The 19,835-nt window shown below is 49.2% G+C and overlaps 2 protein-coding genes across 6 annotated transcripts in view; one reads left to right on the top strand and one right to left on the bottom strand.

Moving 5' to 3' along the window:
* The window catches only part of NFIB (nuclear factor I B), a 318,792-nt gene that overhangs the window by 33,145 nt on the left and 265,812 nt on the right, over window positions 1–19,835 (top strand). The gene's annotated exons all lie outside the window — the stretch shown is intronic.
* The window catches only part of LOC106976837 (translation initiation factor IF-2-like), a 47,591-nt gene continuing 28,258 nt past the window's right edge, over window positions 503–19,835 (bottom strand). The window contains exon 4 of the mRNA XM_053204262.1: window positions 503–891. The gene's annotated coding sequence lies outside the window, so the exon portion shown is untranslated. The remainder of the gene's footprint in view (window positions 892–19,835) is intronic.

Genomic DNA, 19,835 nt, shown 5'->3' on the forward strand with positions numbered 1-19,835 from the left:
AGTTTGTGTTTAATTTTTACACTTTTGTCAAACTAAGATTTGGTGCAATTTACCTAGCTCAAGGGTAGATCCCTATCGCCTGGGATGGGGCGGGAAGGCTATAGTTTATACCACGAAGGGGACTTTTTATTAAAAAGAATGCAAAGTGACCAGGGTGCCTGAGTGACGCAGTTGGTTAAGCCTCTGACTTCCGCTCAGGTCCTGATCTCGAGGTTGGTGGGTTCCAGCCCCAAGTCCAGGCCTGCACTGGCATCGCGGAACCTGCTTGGGATTCTCTCTCTCTCTCTCTCTCTCTCTCTCTCTCTGCCCCTCCCCCACTTGCGCTCTCCCTCAAAAATAAATAAAGAAATAACTTTAAAAAGAATGCAAAATTACAAATACAAAATTAGGTACAGCCCTTTGGAAGGGCCCCTGAAAAAGAGAGGCCCTTAAGCTAAGCTTAATTAGTTTCTCAGAGGTCTGCTCTGACTCAGAGTTCTTAAACCAAGATAACAGGGGAGAGTAACGGACACACTTTCTTTATTTAAGAATGAATCCTGCCAAAGAGGAGTTTCTGTGTCACACGTGAAAGCTAGAGGTAGCACGCAGAGCCCTGGGAGACTGGGCGATCTGTGCTTTTCGGGGGGGAGGGGGGTACTTGAGTTTCTGTGGATGTTCAAGCTCTGGAGAGGCCTTACTTGTTGACAATGGCAGATGCCCAGTCCTTGATGCTCATAAAACCATGGCAGTCAGAGTTGGAAAAGACGTATTAGGTCATCGATCTAGATTCAGGTCCAAGGCAGGATGGTTCACTATTGTAGTCATTCCAAGCCTTTGTCCAGGCAGCTTGGAAACGTCTTGAGGGCTTCACTCTTAGAAGGCTGTTCCTCTCGTCTCGTTACTGGGCAAACGCTGAGGTGTTTGATGGAAAGAAAAAAAAAAAAAAAGCATTTTAGAGTTGGAGCCACACAACTACTTAATTATATCCATTCACCTAGATTTCTATCAGTGTTTTCCACATGAAGAAAACAAGTTCGTGTAAAGAAACTCTTGTGTCTCTGGCATAAAGTTGCCATCAGGGAACAAATCACTGATTTTTTCCGGTGCCTTGTATTTCCACTTTGGTGGTGAGTTTCTTTTTGGCCTTAGGGATAAAAGCTAACTTGCTTGGGTTCTTCTCAGCCAGAATTATCAAGAAAAAGTAATATTTAAAAGCTGCTTTTGTTAATAGAAAGTGACTTCCTAAACTTTTATTTTGAGTCTGTTGTTGACCTTTCTTTGATAAACTGGGTGTGCTCCCAATTTTTATTTTAGATTTTATGGGGCTATAAAAATGGGGAATCTGAAAGCTAAGTTTTTATGTTGTTCACGTTTTCCTTGAAATCCGTATTGATAATGATGCTAATCTCCCAAAAGATTTTGGTGGCTACTTTTTCATAGCAAACAGGATTGTTCCAGACTGGAAGGAGAGTAGACTTGAATTATTGTTGCTTCATTAATGTCTGCTGTATGTCCTAGTGAAATCTCTTATTCCCTATGCCTCACGTGTGTGTGCTTGTGTGTGTGTTTGCTTGCTTGTTCCTTATGTGTTTGTTTATGGATTTGTTTGTTTGTTTGTTGTTGTTGTTGTTACTTTTGCCTTGAAAATACTGAGAACAATTCTTTCTTTGATAAGCAAAGCTATAAGCAAATATAAAGTGTAAAAGAATAATATAATATTTGGATATTTGCATTTTTTTAATGTTTACTTATTTTTGAGAGAGAGAAAGAGAGAGAGAGACAGCATGAGCTGGGGAGGGGCAAAGAAAGAGGGAGACATAGAATACAAAGTAGTCTCCAGGCTCCGAGCTGTCAGCACTGAGCCCAACATGGGGCTCCAACCCACAAACTGTGAGATCATGAACTGAGCTGAAGTCTGAAGTCTGAGCCACCCAGGTGCCCCTGGATATTTGCATTTGAAAGTTTATTCTATTTTAAGTCCAGACAAATGGGCATTAGTTTATTGATGTTTGTGACATCATTATTAGCAATGGGCTCTTTTAGCAATAAGCAACCTTCAGGAACCTCTTTTTTTTTTTTTTAGTAAGTCCCAAAGATAGGTTTCCAGTTTATCAACCATTAAGAAATTAACCGCAAATGCTATCTGAGTTAAACTTAGGTGAGTTTAATTAGATTTAAAAAGTTGGCTGGGAATTCATCCAACATGAAGAATGTGCTCATAAAAAAAAAAAAAAGCTATTTGAAAGGTATGAGAAAAAAATAGAATTATGGGGGCAGAATTAATTTTAAATCTCCTGAACTAAAAAAAATAAAGGTAGACATTCTGGGTGTAAAAAGATTTTCCTTTTATTTTAAAAATATTCAATACAGTATGTCTATCTCTGGGATTTCCTGTGACACCCTCCGTTCAGAAATGTGCCTATCCATGCTAACAAATTACTAAGATAATGGAGAATAAAAATTCTGGAGAAGTACAAAATTAGCAAAGGCACAGTGTCATTGAAAATCACCAGAAGAATAATTCCCAACTTAAAATATTCAATTTGCCAAAAGTTTTTTTTTTTTTTTTATGATTTGTGAATGTACTTAAATGAAATCTCGTAAAGAAGTTAGAATATTTTCATTGTACATTAAACAAATTCTCTTTAGGAAAAATAAGGAAATTATATGAATTTAGTACTGTCCAGAAAAATATGGGCTATGTCATGAAAAGTTAATACTGCTGGTGACCTCAGTAATGTGAGCTGTCCTAAACTCCTTACTGGCAAATAAGTTGTAAGCTGTTAAATGTATGGATATGTGCCCTGAGTAGAACACTTTAAACATGGTTGGGCTCAGTAAGTGTTTGTGGAACAAATGAACACGATCGAATTCAGGTAGATCTCAGATTGTTCACTGTTTGTTATATGTTTCCCTGATTGTCTTTGTTAGTTATGCCTGATTTCAGTAATAACTGATCAAATGATAGCAACCGTGTGTATTTACAACCCTGTCCGTGCAAAAGAACACTTTCAAATGTTCCCTAAAATTCACATGTGTATATCGGTCAGGAACTTGGTTTAAAAAGAAAAGAAATTAATGCGTTCGTGCAATAGAGAATTCCAGTAGTAGACTAGGTCCAGCTTCTCAAACAACATTGTTCTGGGATCGCTCTCTCTCTCTCTCCAGATGTCTACTTGACAACTTTCTGTGCTGTTTTCATTCTTAGGCAAATATGGTGGCAAAAATGGCACCATTTGGCAACCCCTAGTAAGAAGGAGATGGTTTCTTTCACGGAGCTGACCTCCCATTGTCCTAACTGGGGTAACATGCCCATCCCTGGTCGTACGATAGTACCCCAGTGGGTGCCAGTAGGCTAGTTTTCTGTGGCTGCCATCACAAATTATCACAAACTGGGTGGCTTCAAAACAGAAATTTATTCTTGCATATTTCTGGAGGCTAAACCCTCCAAAGTCAAGGTGTCAGCGAGGCTGTGCTCCCTCTAGAGGTTCCAGGGGAGATTCTGTTTCATGCCTCTTCCAGATTCTAGCAGCTGCAGGCATCCCTTGGTTTATGGCTGCACTCCTTCAGTCAATCTCTCTGGTCTCATTGCCTCCTTGTATTATCTGTGTGTGTGTCGAACTCCCCTGCCTCTTCTTATAAGGACACGTGTGATTGTATTTAGAGATCCTGGGATAATCCAGGATGCTGTCAGCTCAAGACGCTTCTCTTAAACACAGTTGCAAAGATCCCTTTCCCAAACAAAGTTATATTCACAACTACCCCGATTTGGACACAAACATCTTTTTTTTGGGGGGGGGGGCACTATTTAAGCCACTACAGCTGGCAGATGATTGACACTCTCCTTGACAGGAAAGAAGAAGCCCTGATATACAGCATTTACATAGTTGTGGTGTATAAACACTGCCCATGGCCAAGGCCAAGCTGCTGACAGGAAGTCACTGAACATGGGGTTGAAAAGAGACACACAGGGGTGCACTTAAATCATGCAGATCTGATAGATGTAAGTAACCTCAGGAGAACAGGTAATAGTAGAATGTATTCAAATAATTAGGAGGCGATGAGTTTTGAGTGCCTAATAACTCCATTTTAAGTATAATGTATTTAATTATAAGTTTATGTACTTAAAATTTTAATAGTGATCATATTTAGCAACTGGCTCACAAAGTTCCTAAAAATTTACCAGTTGGTTCGAATAAGCTGGGATGAGCCAGCTCTGACACACCACTGGATGAAATGTGCTGATTGGTCAGGCCTGACTCATAGAGCCTAAGGCGTAGGGTCAGCAATATTCAAACCACATGAACTGAAAACGAGGTGGGTGGTTCCTTAAGAGGATATTGGGGTGCTATTACTTAAAGGGAGGGAAAGGAATAGATAAAACAATAAAGCCACTTCAGTGCCATTTAAACATATTTTAATGATTTCAAGCTAAGAAAAATCTTTTCAGCAAAGTTCAAAGCAGCTGCAGGCACAAGCATTGTGGGTAGAAAAGGATCTGCAAATCCGGTCTCTGCCTAAGGGAAAATCGCCATTTTTCACATTGTCATCTTCCTCAGCTCATAAAATCCGGTTTTCAGCCTGTCTACCTGCGTCCCAAGGGAATCAGCTTCAGAAAAAGAGACATAAACCAATGGTCTTTTTACAAGTATCGTTTCTTTTCAACAATTTTAACAATTTTATTGAGATATAATTTGCACATGATGGAATTCATCCATTCAAAATGCAAAATTCAGTGTTTTTCTTTTTAATGTTTATTTTTGAGAGAGAGAGAGAGAGAGAGAGAGAGAGCACGAGCAAGGGAGGGGCAGAAAAAGGGAGACTGAGAATCCGAAGCAGGCTCCAGGCTCTGAGCTGTCAGCTCAGAGCCCGACACGACGCTCAACCCACGAACTGTGAGATCATGACCTGAGTCGAAGTTAGACGCTTTTTTTTTTTTTCCCAACGTTTATTTATTTTTGGGACACAGAGAGACAGAGCATGAACGGGGGAGGGGCAGAGAGAGAGGGAGACACAGAATCGGAAACAGGCTCCAGGCTCTGAGCCATCAGCCCAGAGCCTGACGCGGGGCTCGAACTCACGGACCGCGAGATCGTGACCTGGCTGAAGTCGGACGCTTAACCGACTGAGCCACCCAGGCGTCCCAGAATTCAGTGTTTTTTGATACATCTTCAGAGTTGTTCATTCTCCACCACAATGAATTAATTGTGGAACATTTTCCTAGCCTCAAAAAGAAACCCTGTCCTACTGTGCTGTCATCTTTCAATGCCTGCACTCTGACCCCCAGCCCTCGGCAATCACTAATCTATTTTCCGTGTCTGTAGATTTGTCTACTCTAGGAATTTCACACAAATGAAATCATACGATATGGGTGCCTTTGTGACTGGCTTCTTTCACTTAGCATGTTTTAAGGTTCATCAGTGTAGCATGTAACAATACTCCATACCTTTTCATTGCCAAATAGTATTCCATTGTGTGAATGTACCACATTTTTGTTCACCCATTCATTAGTTGATGGACATTCGGATTGTCTCCCCTTTTTGGCCATTGTGAATAATGCTGTTGTCAACATTCATTTAAAACTTGTTTTAAAACACAAGCTTTTATGTGGACGTAGTTTCATTTCTCCGAATCGTCTTTTAGATTGAAATTTTTAGTGAGGTTTCTTATTTCCCACATGTTTAAGGGAACTGTCATTCAGGAATTAAATCAGAAACACCACACATAGAATTTCAATCATCTTAAATATTGGGCCACTCACCCAACCCCTTGAGAATCCAGGGTCTGGCTCAGCTCTGAGGGGGAGTCCTGTTCATACACTTCAGGGAGAAGGAGGGCACTGTCTGTCAGGAGAAAGGAGGAGCTGGCTTGGGGTGCACTGTGTAGGTGTGTCTGAATTCCCCCTGGGGTACCTAAGTCTGGCCTGCCCCATTGTGGGACTCTCCTCCATATGCCAAGTATAAAGAATAATAAAAATAAAACCTTACTCTTTGGTCTGGAAATGAGAGTCATGAGGTTTGGGAAACTTGCCGGAAAGAGAGAAATTTAGCTTCCCTAATAGACGCTGGTAGAGAGTTTCATTTTCTCCCTTCCATGATGGGAGGGTTCTTCAGAGGGTCCTGCAAACCTGCCATGGAAAAAAAAAAAAAGCTCTACACTAATTTATGTAGCAACTTTCTTCCAAGAAATCCAGTGTCTCAAACAGTCTTTCACTGATTCCCCTTAGGGAGTTTGCACAAATGTGCATAAGAAATTACTTCTTTTAAAATTTACACTCACCCGTTCGCCAATACTGGGCAGAAATAGAACCAAAAAAGCAGACCTCCTGACCAAACATTCCACTATAATATTTTCAGTGAGCTTCTATAAATCAGTGCATATCCTTAAACACAGGATCTCCCCGTAATATCCCCATAATATCCCCATGACTCTAGCCCTGATGACTACATTCCTTTCATCAGGGGCACAGCTTGCCCCTTCCAAATTAGAATCAACTACTATGGCACGCACCATGAAATGGAAGTCTATTATTTACTTCCAATTAAGTGCTCGGGTCGGCCTTAAAACAGGCCAGGGTTCTCTCTTGCAGCTCGCCCAACAGAGAACCCCTCAAGAATCCTGGGGCTGACTGGCTCCAAAGCGAGAATCCTGTTCACACACCACAGGCAGGAAGCTGGAGTCTAGCCAGTCCTCTCCCACCGCCGTGTCTCCATGCTGCCTTGACATTAGGCTGCACTGCCCCTCAGAGTCCTACTGTTCATACTGGGGAACAAGCATACGCGGTTTCCAAAGCCCAACTCCAGTGCCTGGATGGATGACTCTGGAAAAGCTTCCAGCATCACCCGTACGCAGGGCCCAACCCAGCCCCCTCCCCCAAACCAAACATTTAGCTCCTTATGTTGGGCCTTTCATCAAAGTATTCCTATTGTGAAGTTCTCACTGCCCATCCCTGGGGCGGGGGGGGGCGGAATCTTAGGGCCACACTAGCTCATGCAGAATCCCAGGGAATCAAACCTGCAGAATATCTGTGCCTTTCCTCCCACCCCCAGAAAATCTCTGGGTCCCATAAATTCTTCCCCAGGGGTTCTCAGAGAAATGGGAGGAATTTTTTTGGGGTCATTTATTAAAATTTTTTTAATATTTATTTATTTTTGAGAGACAGAGAGAGAGAGAGAGAGACAGAGCACAATCGGGGGGAGGGGCAGAGAGCAGAGCTGTCAGCACAGAGCCCGACGTGGGGCTCGAACTCACAAACCATGAGATCATGACCTGAGCCAAAGTCAGATGCTTAACCGACTGAGCCGCCCAGGCGCCCCTAATGTTTATTTATTTTAGAGAGAAAGAGAGCACATGAGCAGGGGGGGAAGGGCAGAGAGAGAGGGAGAGAGAGAATCCCACGAAGGCTCCACATTGTCGGCACAGAGCCCGACATGGGGCTCGATCCCATGAATCATGACTTGAGCCAACATCAAGGGTCACCGAGTGAGCCGCCCAGGTGCCCCAGAGACTGGAAGGATTCTCTGTATCCAACTGGTGACACAAAGTTCTTACCAGTGTCCCACGCTACATCCAGCCTCGGACCTATTTTGTTTCGGCCCTCATACTCTTAACCAGCACTGTATTTTAAGTTTGTGTTAGCTGTCAACAAGGACTAACTACGTGGTTTGTTGCGCCCCGTGCAACACAAAAATGCAGGCCCTTCTTCAAATCCACGAATTTCCACATGGCCATAGCAGAACATTCAGCCAGAGCACCTGGCCCTTCCTGGGCCAAGCGTGGGGTGCCGCATGACCACACCGGTTGCGTGTTCATGAAATGCACCCTGCTCCCAACGTTTCAAAAGCAAAAGATTCTTAACCTCTCTTAAAAACTAAAAACATCGGTGACTCCGGGCTGCATCCCTGAATGGATCCACAAGATTGGCGGGCGCCAGGTTACGACCTAGAGTCATTTGCTAGGGCCACCGTGACAAAGTACCATAGACTGAGTGGCGTAGAAGACAGGAATTTATTTCCTTGCAAGTCTGGGGGCCAGAAGTCTGAGAACAAGGTGTCAGTAGAGTCCCTTTTTTCTAAGGCGCCGTCCCTTGGCTTGCCCACCAAGCCCTTGGCCGTCCCTGGCGGCCGCCTTCTTGGCGTGTCTTCGTGTGGTCTTCCCACAGCACCTGGCTGTTGTCCTAATCTCCTCTTCTTACGAGGACTTCCCCGGTCACAACGGTTAGAGCTGCCCTAACGGCCTCCTTTTCACTTAAAAGCATCTTTAAAGGCCCTATGTCCACATGCAGTCGTAGCCCGCAGTCCCGGCGGCTAGGCCTTCAACCTATGAACTTTGGAGGTCGACGCGGCCCACAATGCAGCTGTTCACTTCAGAGAGGCACCGTGCTCCGAGTCTCTGGCCCCCAACCCTTGCCATGGCTCATCTGGTTGTACTGCTTCTCTTCCTCCTGATCCCCTCTCCCGTACGGAGGAACCGGTCCTCTCGTGTAGTGTATGGAGTAGTGACCCTGTGGGGTACAGGACAATGGCCTCGCGCACCCTCCACGTCCGCAAGACTACCCAAGTGATCCTCCCCGCAGGCCTGTGATCCGTGGCTTAAAACCAAAAAGCAAAGGTAGCCACTAGGTAGAGATAAGAGTTCAAGTGCGGTGTAGAAGGACGAAGTCAATCGCCATGAGGTACAAATGACTGATCATCGCAGTGATTCGACTTGCGGGTTTTAGGAGAGCGGACTCTGAGCCCCTACCGCATTTTTCCGGGGCCTGATCCCGCTAAAATCACCTGACCGTCCAAGGGATGGCCTTAAATTCCAGTGGAATCCCAACCAGACAGCCCCTTAGAGAGAACATACTCTCAAATTGGTCTTTGTACCTATTCGTAGAAATGTTAGCCAGATTATAGCTGAAAACTCTGCTAATTCTGGGGACGTTTTTGGTCTCATGCCTGGAACTGTTGAAGCATATATTCACACCTACCACATGTAACACTCAGTGGCATAATTTCCAGCACGACACTTTCCTACTTTAGTTTTAAAAGAAGCAGAGCAGAGACTGGAGACCTCACTCTGTTGCTTTTTGCAGGAGGCTCCATAAAGGGTGAAGGGATGGCTTCCGTGCTGAAAAGAGGCATATTTTGCCATTTTAAAAGAAAAGGGGACACAAACACCTTTGCTCAGAATCAGGGAGCTCATGCTGAAACATTTGTACCTGCCTGCCCATAAGAAAAATAAAAATAATGAGGTCCAAATTTCGAGGTTCTCGGAGAATAATAGTGTGGCGATGAATAAATCCCAATATTGGATAGAGCTTGAGAAAAACTTTAAAAGCCATCTTAGTCTAACCCTTTGGTTCTAAGCCAAGGAAAGGGAGGCTCTGAAATATTTAATGACTCGCCCCAGACCACACTCTTCCTCAAATGCACGTCTTTTCTCTCCGGTCAGTGGAGTTCCTACCCCACCAGGCTACTTTGAAACAGGTACTGTCCTGTTGACTTAACTTGCACGTAAAACAACAAAAATCCTCCTTCTCTGAAACAGTCTCGATTTAGACCCCAGATCTGAGAAAGCAAAGGCTATTTCAACTCCCACTCCCTTAGCAAACAGAAGAAAAGGCATCTGACTGACCCGTGGACTTTTCTGGCTGGACCCTGGTTTCCCCACCCTTAGGTTTCTGCCGCAGCGAGCGGTGCTGACTGCCAGTCTGACACCAGGGGGCGCAGCCTCCTTTGTCCTGACACAGGCATTGAAGGCAGGCTCTCTGAAGTCTGAAGTCTGGCTGGGCCTCAAAAAAAAAAAAAAAAAAAAAAAAAAAATCTGACTTTCCCTCCTTTCACGGTTTCTCTCTGGAACCAGCCCACTCCCCAACCCCCCTCATTCATCTTAAAACCGTTTTTTTTCTTCCTCCTGGACGCTCACACTCTCCCTCTGTACCATCTCAGATCTGTGCATGCTGCAGGGTCTTGTGCATGTTTCTAGAAGTGCTTTTCAGAGACACCAGCCCCTCCCCAGCTGCTCCTCTTCTGGAGGAGCCCACGGCCAGGGCCCGTCACTTGCTCTCACTTGGAGCCCCCTCCCCGCTGCCCTCCGCCACCAATTCAGGATTTTCTAGCAATTCTTCCAGAATGAGGAACTCTCGAGGACAGGACTAGCTTTTCCTGAAAGAATTATCACACGCATCCTCTAAAATCCCTCTCCTTTCCACTCACAAAAATAGTTGCAAACAATGAAATGATCGGTTCTGGGAAGCTTATACCAGCGTTCACCCTCTCTGCTCCTGAATGTCTAACATCAGCCTTTGGTGGGGGACATCTACCCAAAGGGACAGGCTGAATTATCCCTTCAGCCATGCTTCTTACCCACCCACTGTGCCCCCCAAGCCGGGAAGTGCCTCCTTCTGCCCTCACCAACTTGGCTCTCTGTGTTCTCCCGCAGAGGGAAATCTTCATATTCACCGCAGCCCCTGATCCCAAAGACTCAGTGTTCCCATGTTTCATGGAAAAATGAACATCCCCTTCCACTTTAAGATGTACTTCTCTACCTGCTCCTATATGCACAACACCCAAAGGCAAATCCCCATATCCCCCAAGCACACCCTTTTGCAAACAACCCTGAACATTCACCATCTTGAACTGAAGGGCCACAGGGTCTTAACCAGACCTTTGAAAAGCAGCGACTCTATTTACATAAAGAGATTTCAAGTTTACAGTCCACCCCCACCCCCGTCCTCACCCCCTCCCACCCCCTGTCACCCCGTCTCTCATTTGAGCCTCCCAACAACCCCGAGCAACAGGCAGGGAAATCTGAAGCTGAAGAAGCTTGCCCCAGTCCCAGACAGAGCTAGCACAGGCTGCAGGCAGCACTGGGGTGACAGCAGCTAGGTGACAGGGACACAAGGAAAGCTGTTTGTCCATTTGCACTGAGGCCTGGAAAGAATGCAGCCCTCACAAATGGCCATCAGGTTACCTGCACCGAGAGAGCTTATGGTCTCAGCTCCCGGAAAACTGTAGCATTAGCAGGTGCAGGTGGAGAGGAGAGGAAGGGGTGACATGAACTCTGACTTGAGCCTTCTTATCTGTGGCCTCGCTCCTTGTCTCTCCCCACTCCTCGCCTTCCCTAAGGTAGACAGTCATGGTGGTGCTGGGTCTGAGACAGGTAGCCACAGCTGGTTATCCTGATTGGGACACTCCCCCTCCTCACTCGGAAGGTAATGGTGACGTCTATTAGATAAGGACAGAGCCACTAAAGGAATGAAAAATATCAGCATTATTCTGGAAGAGGGGGCAGAGGAAGAGACTTACTTTCAGTTTATGCCCTTTTGGATTATTTGAAATATTTTGATTTATGCATATGTTACTCTTATAATTTTTACAAATTTTTATTGGGGCTAATAATGCTCTTTAGGGTTACTGTAATGACAACCTATGTAAAGCGTCTGGCACAATAAGTGGTCTGGCACACAGTGGATGTTTCCTGAACAGTAGTGTCTTGTTAGCTACACCAGCCTCAAAACTGGGGCAAACGGACTTCAAATCAGGAAACCTGGGGTCTGGTGCAGACTCTGCTCTCAGTTCACCGTATGCCCTTGGTAAGCCCAGTCCCTCCTCTGTGCCTCAGTTTCCTTCTCTATAAAGTTACTAGGCACCGTCCAATTGAATCGGAAAACAGTGGGAAGAAGTCCAGCACCCAAAATGCCTGAGGCCCCCTCTACAATGCAGCCACAGTTGTGCAGAGGCCAGCCTCTCAAGCTTGGACTCATCGGGCACAAACCCTTCCCTTCCTAGGAGAAGCTGGCCTCTAGGGTAGACAGCTCAATAGTTCTGAAGATCATTCAGAATTGAAGTTAGGAAACAAAAATTCATGAACACTACGTAAAGCCAGCAACTTAGGTAGGAGCTGGGGAGGGAAGGTTTGGGCTATTCCTTGGGTGCAGTTGGCCCCATGATCATTTCCAAGGAGATGTCCTTGCTTGGCAGAGGGGTGCATTTCAAAAGAGAGGCCCCAGACCCAGCCAGAGCCAGCCCCAGGCAGGTCCAGAGGCTGAGAGTTCTGTGTGGGGTGCGGGGCTAGCTGTAGTGAGACCAGACCCACCCCTGGCACCGCCAGAAGCACAGCCGCACTCTGGGTAAAGTCAAAAGGAACTTGCTGCCCAGGCGGACTGAACTGAAGCACCGCTGAAGCTCCCCCAGCGTTTACCTTTATCTGAACAACAACAATGGAAAAGTGGAGAGACAGGGTCATAGGAAGTGCAGGCGCTCAGGCACTGAAACAGGGGAGACCTGTTCCGGGGCACCCCAGTTCCTGAGAATCAAAGAGAGATTTTGTTCCTGGAACACACAACTGATTCATTTCCCATCCTGCTCCGAAATCGGAGGTTTTCCCTGTAAGTCTCTTTTGCCAGCGCTTGGCCTTTGGGGACCGGAGGCAGGTAGTCTGGTGGGTAGGAAGGTTGTGACTTTCTTTTCGCCCCGCGGTCTTCTTCCTATTTAAAGCAGCACCGCCTGTCAGTAGTAGCGAAGTGCCAATATTTGCAGGCAGGAAGGTTTTCTGACATTGGAAGGGGTGGAGGCGATCAGAGAAGATGGGAGGCCCTTTCCCAAGGCCATCAGGCAGGGCAGAAATCGGTTTCACCCGCACCTCAGGAGGAATCACCAGCCTCCACTCTCAGGGTCAACACTCACAAGGTATCTGCGTTTATATATATACAAAAAAAAAAAAAAAAATCCCCCGTATCTCTGAATTAGTTGACCACACCCGTTACGATGACATCTTCCCCCAAAGCCCGTGTTGTCACTGCCTAAAGGGGAGGCAGTGTTTTCAACCCTTGAGGGATCTGAAATAACGGTAGCAAAGGATGCCCACACCTGGAAGACCCCTCCCTTTTTTGTGTGTGAGGCCTAGCGATCTAAGAGGGGGATAAGGGAGGGGGAGGCGGCTTGTAGAGAGGCTTGGGCAGGTAGCAACAACTCCGCCTGATTTCCAGAGGCAAAACCAAATAAATAAAAATAGCTCCGGCCATCATCCTTTGACAAACCTACATTCTGAGAATTTCTGTAATTTTGGAGAGGCTCCCTCCCATTGTACATTACAAGCCACTTTCAAAGACAGTTCTGAATGCATGGCCACTTGTTAAAATGTCTCTGTGCTTGCTTTTCCGCTTGGTTCTTTTCTGCGCCCGTTTGTATCTCTAATAAGCAGCATTGTTTATTATCCTTGGGTCCGTGCCCCTGGGATTGAACTGAAATAAAACAGGAGCGCAGAGGCTGAGCGCTGGAAAATGCACCGGGTTTCCCAGGCCCCGGAGGGTCCGGGGCTGCGGCGCGGCGGCGCGGGGAGAGCCCACCCGCGCATACGCACTGGGCGAAGGACAAGTTTGCGAGAGTTTTTCCAGACGCCGAGAGGTCCTGGGCAACACGAAGCCCCGGACGAGTGGGCACAGGAAAGAGGCACACTGGGAAGGGAAATGCCACTTAAGACTGGGAATAGCGGTGTGACTTAGGGGCAGAACAGACTAATGCGGCAGGATCATAAAAGACTGCCGCGCGGGAAGCGTCCTGAGCCGTCTTTTAGCTCGAAGTCTCAACTCTCGTTCCTGTGCAGTAAATTCTCATTAATAAATTCTCGCTCTTCGGCGCAGCCCGGCAGTTTTCGCTGTCAGAACGAGTATCCTAAGCAAGATGAGGCTTACCCCCCTCCTTCCCTGCAGTGGCCTCATATTTGTCCCCATTTCGTTTTAAGCCGAGTGCGTTGCGACCGTGGAAAATGTGAGCGCATGCCCCGAGAAATAAAGCGCCGCCGTACCCCCAATCACGGAGAAAGAGTTTCCCTACCCTCGGACCCCAAACGGGCCCGTCGGTAGGGCCTCTCCCAAGTCCCACTGCTCCCCAAATTGAGTGCAGTTCGCTATCAAAGAGCAGAAACCCGCATCGGAGACAAAATGCGGAGTGGTTTCCGAGTCTGGGGAAGGGGGGATTTCCCGGCTTAGTCCAGCCTGTGCCTCCACATCCCCCCAGAAGTAATGTCGGCGCAGGCTGTGCGGGAGAGTTTGCCCTAAAGAACGTAATTAAACGCGCGCGCCAAACCCGAGCTGTGCGCTCCCCAAATGAGACTTCCAGCCCCAGGGCCCGGCCGGAACCGTCCTTCCCACCGGTTCCAGCGAGACAAGCCCCCTGTCCCCCAGGCTCCGAAAATTCCCCCAACGGGCTGCAAAGACTACTCAGATTGTCACCGCTAACTCTGCTTCCTCGTCGGGTTAGGCTGTTTTAAGATAACAGAGATTCTGTCTGTGTGCTCGCAAGAGCAGAGTGATCTCCCTCAAGCAACTCGTGCAAGAGCTTTAAGCAGCCTCTGGGTTGCCGCGCGTGCAAGCGGCGGCGGAGTTTTCCGAATTTTAAGTAGTAAAGTGAATTTCGGTGCAGGGAAAAGTGTGGGCTGTTGGAGTGCGGGGTGGGGGTGCGCGCCGAGGAAGCCGCCAGGAGGCTTTGTGTGTGTGTGTGTGTGTGTGTGTGTGTGTGTGTGTGTGTGTGTGTTTTAAGTTAGACTTGCACCAAGCCGGCACGAACCGCACCGCTTCGTGGTTTCCGAATTACGAGAATCGTAAGAGTTTGGGGGCATCCCTGCAGCCAAGGGCCCCGCACAGCGTTCTAGGGACTGCTTCCACTTTCCAAAGAGCCCCCGCAGCACGCTGGGTAGAGCCAGGAGCTGCTGACTTTGTCCGCTGCTCCCGGCTCTTCTGTCCTCTCCCCAGTCCTGGCAAACCCAGAACCATCCCGTCGCTGCGGGGATTGCGCGGGAGAAAAGAGGGCCGAAAGTCTAGACTGCGCATTCTCCCAACAGGTAGTTTCACCCGGGGGTTGGCCCGGTTTAAACATCCGAGGCTGGGTTGCCCGGGGCGCGCTAAGCTGGAGCCCAGAAGCAGACACCTAAGGAGTTTTGGAAGGGAAGTCGCGTTCCGGGAGTCACTTTAAATAACCTTGTTTTGTCTCCATTCTCCAGCTTCTCCCCGAATAGGGTGAGCTGCGCGGTCTGGAATGGAGTTCAATGGGCCCAAATAAGCCGCTTCAGGCTGTAAACTCACAACTAACTGGGTTTTTCCCCCTTTCCTCTCCTTTCCTTTCTTTCTTTTTCTTTAATTTTCTTTTCTTTCTTTTCTTTTCTTTTCTTTTCTTTCTTTTCTTTTCTTTTCTTTTCTTCCCTTTTCTTTTTTCTTTTCTTTCTTTCTTTCTTTGTGTGTGTGTGGTCATTTTCGCCTCAATGGTTACTACAGAACCCAGCCAGGCTTTAGAGAGAAAGACATTTATTTGAGAATTGGGAGATACCCCTTCGAAATACACTAGGCTCCAGAGGAAAAGAGGAAAAGACTGCGTGACACTTGGATGATATCATTGAATTCTGCCTTTCCCTGGTGCGCAGTGAGGAAAAGCAGAAAGCCAGGCCGCGTGTGGAACGGGCGGCGGCGGCCTCGCGCTCCAGCGGGCGCACCACGCTTCCTTCCCAGGGCGCAGGGAAAAGTTGGGTTGGGCCATTTTATCCTGCCCCCAGCAAGGGTGCGCGGGCCGAACGTGGCCGAAGCCTGGTCTTGGCTGCGTGGCCCCCTCTCTTTCAGGGGCACTGGCCCAAACATCCCCGCCTGAGGCCGTGGGCGCACGTGGTGCGCGGAGAGCCGAAGCGCGACTCGAAACGGCGCGCGTCGCCCCAAAGATCCCTGGCGCGCGCGGCCCTCGCTGGGCGGGGGAAGATGGGGGACGGGGCCCCTGGGCGGGAGGATCTAATCCCGCCTTGGCAGACGAGCCTTTCCCGCTGTTGCTCCGAGCCGTCGCCCTGCAGTGCTTTCCGCACTGGCAGAGACCGCCGAACCCGCGGTCTTGTCTTGTCCATCTCTTAAGGAAACGTCCCGCAGTCAGCGCCTCGAAGCCTCTGCGGCCGGGGGCGGACCTGACCCAGGATGCTTGGATCTTTAACCACCCCAGGACCTGGCCTCCCAGGAGCACCCCGTCCGCTCCCCAGCGCCCACCCCAGCATTGCTTCCGTGCCCTGCGCCTCCACCACTAACCGCGCTCCCGAAACTTTCCAAAGTTTTCTCGAGCTCCGCCACCGCAAGTTCGCCTCGGCTGGCGCTGGCTGGAGGAGAAAAAGAACCACCACCTCCCTTCTCCCCCTCCACCTATCCTTCTTCTCTCCTCTCCCTCCCATCCCCCCCTCCCCCGTGAGTCCAAACCTTGCCGGCGGGAGCGCGCGGTGCTGGAGCCCCCGAAGGCACCGACTCTGCAGGGGACGGAGTTCGTTTCGCATCCCCCACTCTCTGAGCCTCGGCCGTTCCCGCCCCCTCCTCCCCCACCTCGCTTTCGGCGGGGACCAGCGGGCTTGTAGTTTAGTTTTGTTCAAATTTATTTATTTTTTTCTTTTCAGATTTTTTTTTTGTCTCTAGGATTCCACCCTGCTGGAGCCTTGAGCGTCCTCCTGCCTTGCAGTTCCCCGGCGTGGGGATCGGGGGACGCACTCTTCGCGCTGGGCGGGTTGGCTCCCGAGTGGGGGCCAGGGGCTCCCAGGCCGCGATTTCTCCGGCTGGGTTCCGTCTCCCTGGGAGACCCTGCGTCTCGGTGGGAGGCAAATTCGTGCCAAAGCTCGGGCTCTAGGCAAGCTTCCGGCGCCCCTTGCCCCCCACCCCGCGGAGCTTTGGATGCGGCCGGTTTGGGGGGTTGTTTTCATTCTTCTTTAGAAGACGGGCGCATGCGGTGGACGGGGGACCCGGCTGTAACTCCATCCTGAGGTCTTCCCACACAACACTGGGCATTAGAAGTAGAAAGGTTCACTCCCTCCAGGTTGCGCAGTTCCATGTGCCCAGCCAGGAGACCACCACAGAATGTGCCCCAAGTTGGTTGGTTTGTGGCCTATTGTGTTTTTATTTTGTCTAGGATTAGCGGGGTTTGAAATTTTTGTGGCCAGCCTTACCACCCCGGGGCCTCAACTTTCAAACCAACAAGTCAACGGGAACGTTCCGGCGAAACTGGATCTCCTGGTGCGCCGCTGGGACACGTGCGGGGAATAGAAACGAAATCCCCCTCGGATGGCGCGGGGCGGACTCACGGGCCTGGGGTTGCAGGGCCCTTCCTGAACCCCGCTGGACTGGTTCTGGAATCGGACTTGACCCCGCCAGGGTCATGGCCAGCACTTTGCTTTGATCCTTCCACGTGCCGGGTGTGCTCCTCAGGTCGTTGGCCACCGAGGATGCCTGCCCCTAAGCGATGTCCGTGGGAGCTAACGGGTTGAGCGGGGCTGCGCCTGCGTGCCCAGATGCGAATCAAGTTCTACGCTCAAGGTTACCTCGTGCGACCTGGGACGTCAGACGTCCACCCAAATCGAAGCTGCCTACCAATGCCCCCTCCCCCAGGAGTCTCGGGAGACCCGAGCCCCACAACATCCTCTCTTTCCAAACCCTGGGCAAACACGTGTCCCACGTGCTGCCTCGCTCCCTCAGGCCGCACCTCCCACAGGCCTCTCTTGGACTGGGCCCGCCGGGAACCAAGGTCCCATCTCCTCGCCCCCCCCCCCCCCCCAGCATCCTCTCCTCCTTTCCCCTGGAAAGGCGGGACTTCCCTGGCCCCTTCAAATGGCACCTGAGCAGAAGCAAAAACTTCGCAATGACGAAGGGCCGGGACACCTATGGCAGCTTTGAAAAAAGGAGGGGGACCGTGGCCGAGAGGAAAAACCCCAGCGGCTGACAGAATTGTGTACCTCTTAAGTACCAAGCTCCCAGAGGGTGGGGCGGAGGTGACAGCCCGCTTTGCCCCCAGAGCCAGCCTGCACCCTGCAACTGTGGCGGCCGCACTTTCCAGGGCAGAAGAGTCCACTCCGGATCTGTTTGCTTCTAACATAAAAGATCCTGTTGGCAAAGGAGCACCCACTTCCCTCTCCCACCTCCACCCCCTCTGAACCTTTCCTAGGGCCTCAAGCCCTTGGATTGTATGTAATGATTTTTAATCTCCAGCATCCTAGACTTTAAAGCAAGCAAGGGAAAAGCGTAGTTAGGATGAAGAAAAAGGACTGGGCATTATTTTGGAGGGAGGCCTAGAGATGGAATTCAAAATCAAACGTGGATGAATTTGGGAGTGTGTTGAAATTTCATTTCCTTCAGAAGCTGTCTGCTTTAGACCAAAACTGATTTAAATTACTAGGAAGGACGCAAAGCTAGGAGTCTCTGCGGAAACAAAAAAGTCAGAGGCTTGCGGGATACCCCTTTCCTCTACCCCTCCTCAAACAAATAAGCAGCGGCTCTCAGGTCAGCTGAGTGACTCTCTGCCCTCCGACACCGGCATAGGGCACCCTGAGTGTGTTAACAGTCCCTTCCTTCGGGAAGGCCAAGCCCCAAGGGGTGACCCAAAACAGGCTCCCCAAGCCCCCAGCCCAGTGTCTGTCCTCTGGGATGGAGCCTGGGAAGGGCCTACAGGAAACAGGTCTGGGTGTGAGGCCAGGGGGAGCCTTCGGTGCCTGCCTGGTGAGCGTCAGGGGACTTGTGGCCCAGTCACCCCTATCCCTTCAAAGCCCTTCTTCTGGTGGTTATTTAAAGCCTTGAGTTTATATTTCTCATCTTGATGCCTAGGTTAAAAAAAGAGGGGTAGAACATGTACCAATGTTTGGAGCTATTTATGTATGGTTTCCATTTACTTTGGTTTGTAGGGGTTTCCTCCCCTGGCAGTGTTGGCAACCCTGGAGGAGGACGCTTGGGGAGGGGGTGGGGAGGGTGAACTTGACCCGTTTATTCTTGTTAACCAGTCACAAAAACAGCAAAAATACTAACTCTCCATCCTTACTCTGATCTTTTAAAATAGTACATATATATATAGCCTGTTAGGTAGAAACTGGTTAGGACTGAGGCATCACTAATGCTACACTGCTAAACTAGCTAATCCTGTCCCTTTAAGAAAAATCCATAAAGCTCTTCCATCAGCCCAGTGTCTGGGAAAGGAGCAAACTAACTGCTTGGAACAAAAGAGACAAAGAGGCCAAACAACAAAACAAACAAACAACTCCCTCTCCCCCCCTCCAGACAACAATAGACTAGACGCAGCAAGTGCAGTGACTGCCTGGCCGGCTGCTGCTGTCCACCTGCCAAATCTCCCGCATTTGGCTGGAGACTTTCCCTCTCGCCCCACTCCCATCGCCCCCCCACCCCCACCCCCAGCCCTGTCTGTCTTTCTCTGTGTGTGACTCTCTCCGTGTCCCTCTCTTGGGGTCTGGCTATGTGTGTGTGTTTTGTCCCTGTCTCTGCTCTGCTTCGGCTTTCACTTGATGTCGCTCTGTGTCTCAGACCTCCATTCTCTCTCTCCCTTTCTCTCCCTCTCTTTAAAGGCCCTCAGCATATTAGCATTCTCTGGCATTTGTTTCTTTATTTTTGCTAGGCCATTTCTGTGGCCTCTCCAAACTGCCTCCTCAGGACTTGTGTTACTCTGAGGTGTCCCGGCATCCTGCCTTGTATTTTGTTTGTAGCCCTCTTCCCAGGGAGGATCCCAAGGTCCATTTGCACTTCGGTTTTTAACCATTCCTCCTGTTCGGATCTTTGCTCTTTTTCTATAAGGCTTTTGGCACACCACCCCCCTCCTTGTCCCCAGCAGCCCTTTCTCTGCTTCTTGGCTGCTGCTTGAGACTCTCATGCATGCCTGCCTTCCCTTTCTCTCCCTCTCTCTTCCTCGCTCTCAGGCAGACATTATCACCCCCCTCACCCCCACCCCGTGCCCCCTAGTCCAGCCTTTTCCTTCCTCTTCCCTCCTCTCTACCAAACTTTAATAAAATACTGTAACCATTTTTGCCTGGAGATTGCTTTTCTCTGTGGAGTGAATATGAACCCTTGGAAAGTGGGGAGTGGAGAA

Source organism: Acinonyx jubatus, chromosome D4 (genome assembly GCF_027475565.1).
Source record: "Acinonyx jubatus isolate Ajub_Pintada_27869175 chromosome D4, VMU_Ajub_asm_v1.0, whole genome shotgun sequence".
NCBI lineage: Eukaryota > Metazoa > Chordata > Mammalia > Carnivora > Felidae > Acinonyx > Acinonyx jubatus.